This window comes from Canis lupus, chromosome 34, assembly GCF_048164855.1.
Source record: "Canis lupus baileyi chromosome 34, mCanLup2.hap1, whole genome shotgun sequence".
Lineage (NCBI taxonomy): Eukaryota > Metazoa > Chordata > Mammalia > Carnivora > Canidae > Canis > Canis lupus.
Window position 1 is genome coordinate 12,702,552 of NC_132871.1, and position 7,241 is coordinate 12,709,792.

Here is a 7,241-nt window from a genome sequence, read left to right on the forward strand (position 1 = left end):
CCCCGCTCCGCCTCAGGGCCCGCGGCCCCGGGGCAGGGAACCCAGAGTTCTCCCCGCCCCAGGCACTGGCACGGGGTGGGCACCTCCGGGTGTCCCCCTGGGGGGACGATTGGTGCACCACAGACATGTGTGACGTGGAAAGCAGAAACGGGGTGGCGGGTAGGCCTCACAGTTTTCTGTGCATGGAACAGACCTTGGAGGAGGAGCCGGTGGGAGCGAGGGACACTTGAGGGACACTCCTTGGGTGTCACCGCCTCCCTTCGGGAGCCAGGCCCGGGACTGTCACAGCTGGCACCCCGGGGCGCCTCCTCCTCCTGCCCCTCTGGGCCAGGGCAGCAGGGACAAGCTTGGGGCACATAACTTCCTTCTGTTTGACACTTCAAGGGCTTTTTGTTTTTGAATTTAAAAATAGGGTTTTTTCCCTTCTGTGCTGGGGACTCTCCTTCAAGTGTTTTTATTTATATATTTAACCGCCACAAGCTTTATTGTCTCCGTTTGGTCCAGGGCTTGGGGGGGGGGCTCCAGGTGGTCCCCAGGCCTCCAGGGGCTGCACGAAGAGGCTCAGGCTGGAGCCCCGGCACCAGGGGATCCCAGAGGGGCCCCCAGTCCCCCAAGACCCGCGCCGGGAGTCGCGGGCGGCCCCCCTTAGGGATGCGTCTCCCTCCCCGGGAGCTCAGGGTGCAGAGCCCGGGGCTGGCGGCTTCCGGGGACCCCCACCCTCGCTCTCCCTGGGGTGCTCCTGCCCGTCCTGGCGGAGGCCGCGGGGTCACAGCAGAAGCGGAGCCGCGAGGGCAGGAGGCCGCCCGGGCAGGGGGCGGGGGGCGGGGGGGGCTGGAGCTCGCCGTGGGGTGACGAGGCCTGCGCGCCCCTTGGGAACCCAGTGGGGGAGCGGAGCTCGCGGGTGCAGGGGCCGGGCTGCGAGGGGAGCCGCACGCCCCGGGCCCGGAGCCCTGCGCTCAAGCTTTTAGAGAAGTTTTTATTTATTTATTTATTTATTTATTTATTTATTTATTTATTTATTTATTTATTTATCTATCTATCTATCTATCTATCTATCTAATCTATTTATGTACTTATCTATTTTTTATCTATTTATTTATTTAAACTATTTTATTTATTTATTCATGAGACACACAGAGAGCGGCAGAGACCCGGCCGAGGGAGGAGCAGGCCCCTGCAGGAGCCGACGGCCTCACCCCGGGTCTCCAGGCCCAGGCCCCGCTGGGGGCGGCGCTAACCGCTGAGCCGAGCCCGAGCCCGGCGTCCCCAGGAAGCCTGTCCTCCGACCCGGCAGCGCGGCCTCCTGCACCCCCTGTGGGAGAGGACGCCCCGCTTCTCACGTGTCCGCTCGGCCCGACTCTCCTCCGGTCACCTCGCCCTGGCCCCTGGGGTCCCTCAGGGCACCCTACCCCCCTTCCCCTTCCCCGTCCCCCACGCGGGCCCACGGAGCTCAGGGCCCCCGGGAAGTGTCCCGGGGCCGCTCCTCAGCCGCCCGACCCCTAGGGCTTCTGTGACACCTTAGCAGCATCTGTTGGCATTGGCCACAGTGTATTCCCCCCATTTTTAGAAAAGATTTTATATATTTATTTATCTGACACAGAGAGAGAGAGAGAGAGAGCACAAGCAAGGGGAGAGGCAGAGGGAGGGAGAAGCAGCTCCCCACTGAGCAGGGAGCCCGATGTGATCCCAGGACCCTGAGGTCATGACCTGAACCAAGGTAGATGCTCAACCCCGGAGCCACCAGGCGCCCCTATGGCCCCACCTGATCAGGAGGTCCCTGGAGTAACTCCATTCGTGTTTTGTATCCCTCGCCCATCCGGAATAACAATAAATGCTTATTGAAAGAATGAATGAACAAATGATTTGGGGGCTTGGGAGGAGGCCTGGGAGGTATTATCCTCAGAGCCCATCACAGCGATTCTGCAGGGCAGGCCCGAGCTCTCTTTTTACCAATGAGGTCAGAGGCCTTAGTAACTTGCCTGAGGACACAGAGCCAGGAAGGGACGGAGCAAGGATTACAATTCAGGTCTGTCCGACTCCCCAGATCACCTCCCCACTCCCCTTTATCCTACAGGATGGGGTGAGAAGTGACTCCAAGAATCCCCAGCATGTACACTGAGCACTGCAGAGAGAGCGCTAGGGCCCCGGTGGGCTCGGCCCTGGTGGGTTCCTTGGAATCTCCGGAAGGGCCTAGCAAACACCAGGGTCCTGATAACCAACCCCTACATCCCACCTTCATAACCTTTTATTTGGAAAACTTCAAACCTCTAGAAAAGTTGAAAGAGTAGGACAATGAATATAAATACATCTTTCATATTTGCAAATATGCATATACACCTATTTATGTATTTATAAGTTGGGGGTTTTGGGGTTTTTTGGTTTTTGGCTTTTTTGCTAACCTGCTTGAAAACGACTTGGAGATATGACACTTGACTCCTAGATCTCTGCATGCTTCTCTTAGGGAGAAAGAGTCTCCTCCATAATCATGACACACAACACCATTGTCACACCCAACAAATTTCACATATACTTAACATACAGTCTATGTTCAAATTCCCTAATTAGTTCAGAAATGTCATTTTATAGCTATTTTTGTTTTTTTTGATCCAGGATCTAACTAAGGATCACAGATTTCATCAAGTTACCTATTAGTCTCTTTAGTCTCTTTAGTCTTCTGTCACCTCAGTTTGACTTTTTTTTTCTTTTTCTTGATACTGGCATTTTTGAATTCAGACTAATTTTCTTCAAGTTAAAAAAATAGATTTTTAAAAATGTAAGCTCTATGTCCAACGTGGGGCTTGAACTCACAAGCCCAAGATGAAGAGTGGCATGCTCCACCAATTGAGCCATCCAGGTGCCCCCAGACTAATTTTCTTGTAGAATGTCCCACATTCTGGATTTCTCCGTTCCCTCATATTTCTCCCCAGGAATATTCCATAGGTGACGTTGTGTATGTCCTACTGCATTGTATCAGGAGGCATATAATGTCAACCTGTCCCATTCTAGGTGAGGTTAGTACGTTTGATGACTTGGGGTGGTAGGGAGCCCCCAGGATGGCCCTAGTGGTCCCTCAGTCTGGGTGTTCACATCCGATTTGTCCCCCCTTGAGTGTGGGCTACACTCAGTGACTCACTCTAAAGACCGCAACATGGTGGGAGAGAGAGAACGTCACTTCTGAAAGTAGGTTATAAAAGGATGGTGGTTTTCATTTTGGGAGCTCTCTCTTTCTGTTTGCATCAGGTGTCCTGGGGAAGCCAGCTGCCGTGCTGGGTGGCAGCTGCGTGGAGAGGCCCACGGGAGTGACCTTGCATGGGACTCGAAATAATCCACTATCACAACTTCTTTCTGGTGGTCAAAGTGTCCCAAATTTAGTGAGCAGTGGTTCCTTCAAGCTGGGCTCTGTGTCCCTCCCACAGGTTCCCATCGGTCTTCGAACCTTTGCTTACTTTCGGGCTCACTTTGTGTTTTCCCCGTTCAGACCTGGAATGGGCTCTCTTGTGGTGTCTTTGCGGGGGGAGAGGGCATTCAGAAACCAAGTTGTGGCCGCCAGGTTTGCTCTTTGCAACTGCGTTATCCTTGCTTATACCACTAAGGGTAAGCAGAGTACAGTATTCACAAACCATTGAAATGAACTCGTGTGTGTGTGTGTGTGTGTGTGTGTGTGTGTAGTTGCATTGTCAATTCCATATCAGGCAGGTGTCTTTTTTCTATTTGCCTTCAGTCTTAGTCTTAGGGTTTGCTTTCTAAAAGTCTTTTAAAATTGAATTTCTTTTTTTTTTTTTTTTAGATTTTATTTTTTAAGTAATCTCTACACCCAATGTGGGCCTCAAACCACCCACAACCCCGAGATCAAGCGTCGCACTGAGTCAGCCAGGCACCCCTGAATTTATTTTTTAATCTATAAAGTTTCCACAAGGTTTAAAAGTCAAAACTATATATAAAAGAGTACATTCTGGAGTCTTACTCCCACCCTTATTCCTTCCACTCCATTCCCACCTACCCACGGTAGGCAATGTTTTTATTAGTTTCTGGTTTAGTCTTCCTGTGTTTCTTTTTCTTTTCTTTTTTTTTTAAGACTTTTTTAAAAAAAGATTTTATTTATTTATTCATGAGAGACCCACAGAGAGAGGCAGAGAGACAGGCAGAGGGAGAAGCAGGCTCCCTGCGGGGAGCCCGATGTGGGACTCCATCCCAGAACCCAGGGATCACGCCCTAAGCCAAAGGCAAACACTCAACCACTGAGCCACCCAGGTGTCCCTTTTTCTTTATCTTTTTATAAAAAGTAACACACTAGAGGCACCTGGCTGGCTCAGGGCGTAGAGCATGCCACTCTTGATCTCAGGATCACAGGTTTGAGTCCCACATTGGTTGTAGAGATTATTTAAAAATAAATAAATAAATAACAGGCTATATGCCACTATTGAGCACCTTGATTTTTTCCCTTAATATACCTCAGAAATCACCACATAGTAATTCTTAGAAGTATTCCTCAACCTTTTGTGGCTTTATATTACTCCATTACATGAATTCATCATATTCAGTTAGTAGCCTAATGGGTTGAGCATTTATGTTGTTTCTAATATTTTGTTAATATAGATAATGTCTCAGTGAAGAACCTTGTAAAAATACTGTTCTATATTTGTGGCAGTGTGCTTTCAGGGTGAATTCCTGGAATTAGAATTGCTGGATCAAAGAGTAAATGCACATGTCGTCTTGCTAGATATTCCAAATTCCCTCCCTAGAGCTTGCACCAGTTTGCACTCCCACCAGATTATGAGGATGCCTTCTCCTTATAGCCTTGCCAACAGAGTATATTACCAAACTTCTGAATTTTTGACAGTCTGATAAACACTAATATGTCAGTGTAGCTTTAATAGCTATCATATCACTAGGAGTAAAGCTGAGTATCTTTTCATATTTTTGTTTATAAAATTTTTTTTTAAAATACATCTTTATTTTTTAATTTGTATTTATTTATTTATTTTTAAAGATTTTATTTATTTATTCATGAGAAACACAGAGAGGGGGAGAGAGAGAGGCAGAAACATAGGCAGGGGGAGAAGCAGGCTCCATGCAGGGAGCCCGACGTGGGACTCCATCCTGGGGTTCCAGGATCACGCCCAAGCTGAAGGTGGCACTAAGCCGCTGAGCCACCTGGGCTGCCCTGTATTTATTTATTTATTTAAAAAATAATCTCTACACTCAACATGATGCTCAGATTCACAACCCCAGGATCAAGAGTCCCATGCTCTTCTGATAGAGCCAGCCGGGAACCCCCAGCCCCACCCCCACCATCTTTCCTTTTTGGGGAACCCATCTACATATTTTGTATGTGTGTGTGTAAACTGTTCATGTTTTCCCCAATTTTCTATCAAGTTTTGGCTTCTTTTTAAAAAAAATTCCAGTATGGTCAACATACAATGTTACATTAGTTTCAGGTATACAATATAGTGATTCAACAATTCTGTACATTACTCAGTGCTCATCATGATAAATGTATTCTTAATCCCATCACCTATTTCACCCATCTCTCCCCCACCTCACCTCTGGTAACCATCAGTTTGTTTTCTATAGTGAGCAGTCTCTTTTTTCCTTTGTTCCTTCATTTATTAAATTCCACATGTAAAAAAAATTCCACATATAAGTGAAATCATATGGTATTTGTCTTTATCTGACTTATTTAACTTAGCATTATACTCTCTATTTTTTAAAAGATTTTATTTATTTATTCATGAGAGACAGAGAGAGGGGCAGAGACACAGGCAGAGGGAGAAGCAGGCTCCATACAGGGAGCCCGACGTGAGACTCGATCCAGGGACTTGAGGATCACACCCTGAGCTGAATGCAGACGCTCAACCACTGAGCCACTCAGGCGTCCCAGTGTTATATCCTCTAGATCCATCCATGTTGTCACAAGTGGCAAGATTTCATTCTTTTTTTATGGCTGAGTAATATTCCATTGTGTATATACCACATCATCTTTATCCATTCATCTATCGATGGGCACTTGGGCCGTTTCCATAATTTGGCTAGTGTAGATAAATGCTGCTACAAACAGCCAGGTGCATGTATCCCTTCAAATTAGTATTTTTTATTCTCTGGGTAAATACCCAGGAGTAGAATTACTGGATCATACGGTAATTCTATTTTTAAGTTGTTGAGGAGCCTCATACTGTTTTCCATAGTGACTGTACCAGTTTGCATCCCACCAACAGTGCACGAGGGTTCCTTTTACTCCACATCCTCACCAACATTTCTTGTATCTTGTATTTTTTTTTTAACGTTTATTTATTCAGAGAGAGAGAGAGAGAGAGGCAGAGACACAGGCAGAGGGAGAAGCAGGCTCCATGCAGGGAGCCAAACGTGGGACTCGATCCAGGGTCTCCAGGATCACATCCCAGGCTGTAGGCGGCGCTAAACCTCTGCGCTACCGGGGCTGCCCAGATCTTGTATTTTTGATGTTAGCCATTCTGACAGGTGTGAGGTGGTATCTCATTGTGGTTTTGATTTGCATTTCCTGATGATGGTGATATTGAGCATCTTTTCATGTGCCTGTCGGCCATCTGGATATCCTCTTTTAAGAAATCTGTTTATGCCTTCTGCCCATTTTTTAGTTGGATTATTTGGCTTTCTGGTGTTGAGTTGGACACTTGAGCATGAACTGTCTTTCCATTTGTTTGTGTGATCTTCAATTTCATTCATCAATGTTTTATAGTTTTCAGGGTACAGATCTTTCACCTCCTTAGTTAGGTTTATTCCTAGGTATTTTATTATTTTTGATGCAATTGTAAATGGGATTGCTTTCTTAATTTCTCTTTCTGCTACTTCATTATTAGTGTATAGAAATGCAACATATTTCTGTTTATTGATTTTGTATCTTGCAATCTTACTGAATTCCTTTATCAGTTCTTATAATTTCTTGGTAGAGTCTTTAGGGTTTCCCATATGTAATATGATGTCATCTGCAAATAATGAAAGCTTTACTTCTTCCTTACCAATTTGGATGCATTTTATTTCTTTTTCTTGTCTGATTGCTGTGGCTCGGACTTCCAGTACTATGTTGAATAAGTGGTATGAGTGGACATCCGTGTCTTGTTCCTGATCTTTAGGGAAAAGCTCTCAGTTTTTCAACATTGAGTAGGGTGTTAGCTGTGGGTTTGTCATATATGGCCTTTATTTTGGCCCCTTTCCCTTAATATTTAAATGTTCCTATATTCCTAATATTTCAGATTAGGCTCTAT